Source organism: Benincasa hispida, unplaced genomic scaffold, assembly GCF_027475165.1.
Source record: "Benincasa hispida cultivar pf3 unplaced genomic scaffold, pf3_genome.v1.1 HicScf1260, whole genome shotgun sequence".
In the NCBI taxonomy this organism is placed as follows: Eukaryota; Viridiplantae; Streptophyta; class Magnoliopsida; order Cucurbitales; family Cucurbitaceae; genus Benincasa; species Benincasa hispida.
Genome location: NW_028325588.1, coordinates 2,818 through 4,709, shown reverse-complemented (window position 1 = coordinate 4,709; position 1,892 = coordinate 2,818). Strand labels below are relative to the sequence as shown.

The following is a 1,892-nucleotide window of genomic DNA, read 5'->3' as shown; positions in this document are numbered from 1 at the left end:
AAACACAAACTAGTAAATCCCGAAGGAAACACAAACTAGTGAATCCCGAAGGAAACACAAACTGATGAGCATCTAACTAATCAATGAGGATATTCACACAGTCTTAACGTGCTATGATTCAACATTGTACGGTTCTAAAACATACATAAAAATCCTTGATACCATGGCTACATCACATACACATAATTCTTAATAACATATTATACATCATCCATGTATAACTTATATCATAAATCCACAACATGCAAGTATGCCTCAACACCAGTAGATCAGACATCGACATATGAAAACACATACTATCACATACTAACGATCAAGCACTTAGGTGTGTATGTAAACAAATCAGAATTTGTGCTAGAACATACTTTGATTCAGGTCATACTGTCAATCAACATGCTAACATTTACCATAACATAAACTTATCATGCTAGCATGCAACTAAAACCAAGCTCGTGGGCAGTTCCAGTGGTAAGATTACTTACCTTGAAATTAAATCCAAAGAAGCCCAAGCAAGCTTATCCTTTTCAAGACAAGCAACACTTAAGATAAATCCAATATTTAAATCAATATTTTGGGTCTAACTCCAATTAACCAAATTATTCAAAGACCTCCAATTTTACTTCACTTAAACTATAGCTCGGTCTAAACTTAATTCCAAAACCCACTTCTGTTGGTTACCTGAACATATACAAAGTTCAAAATTAATACCTTAATTCTCCAGAATTAATCTTAATTCAAAATAACCACCCAACAACTTACTCCAAACTTACCAAACTTCAAAAGATAATTGGCCTTTACTTTGATGAGCAATACCCTAAACGTCTCAAGTCTTGAATCTAAAATCCAAACCAAGGAGATGTTAACAATTTTAACCCAAAACCAAAACATATAAAATTTAATCTAACCATCCCCAAACTGATTGGTGTTCAAGAGTAACCACAAGAATTGCAAACCTTATACAAAACACCTGTCGAACAACCTTGAATCTGGTGGATGGTCGCTTCAACAATTTTCAACTCCAATCTAAAGTCAAATAATGCAACTAAGGTTAACACTCATTCCAAACTTAATGGGCATCCAAAAATCCTTTAAGAAACCCAACCCAACAAGAAATGATCTTACCTAAATCCAAGATTCCCTTGAGATCACACAATGGCGACGAGTGAACTCAAGCGATGGTCGAGGCTTCGACGGCGACAAAAACTTCGATGGCTGAATGTGGACGGCTAGCTAGGGTATCGAATGGCCTCATAAAGGCTGAGAAGGGAGCGAGGCACGTGGCTGGACGACGTTAAGCGACGACCGGACGACTCCACTCGACGAGCGACCTGGCGTAAGGGCTGGGCAAACAAATCGAGCGGCAGACGCGCGGATCCGGAGGGTGGGGCTTCGAATGCGGTCGGGCCTCGCCGAACGGTAGGCATCAGCTGTGCAAAACCTCGGCGGCAAGCGGCTAGGGTCGGACCGACAGCGTCTGGATGAAGGGTTGAGGAGATCAGCTGCTGGTCGAGGTCGGCGACGGGAATGATGCGGTGTGGTAAGGCGTCGTTGGCGGTTAGAGTAAAAAGAACTTTAGGCGGGGGGGGGCACCGGATGCTTGACGAAGAAATGGGGGTTTGATTTTATTTTTTTTATAAATAATAATAATAATAATAATAACTAAAAAGGGAAATAAGTATAATTATACTTTATTCTTTTTCCTTATTCCACTTTATACTATTAAATTCCTTTTCTTTTCAAAAGAAAATTAATTCCTGCCATTAATTTTCAAATCGAATAATTTCACGCCAACAATTAAATTCCGCAACTACACTTGACTTCCAAAATTCCACAAATACCTTCAACAATAAAGGGAAATACTGAAATTACATAAAAATATAAAAAAAAATATT

At 38.6% G+C, this 1,892-nt stretch overlaps 1 long non-coding RNA gene across 2 annotated transcripts; it reads right to left on the bottom strand.

The window, feature by feature from the left end:
- Positions 1-83: 83 nt before the first annotated feature.
- LOC120071755 (uncharacterized) lies at positions 84-1,587 on the bottom strand. 2 transcript variants are annotated; one of them, XR_016525874.1, is made up of 4 exons: positions 1,123-1,587; positions 954-1,023; positions 771-836; positions 84-678 (listed from the first exon to the last, which is right to left on the bottom strand). It is a non-coding gene; the product is annotated as an uncharacterized LOC120071755 (long non-coding RNA). The 2 variants fall into 2 exon arrangements; XR_005480333.2 differs by having other exon boundaries at positions 84-836.
- Positions 1,588-1,892: the final 305 nt, after the last annotated feature.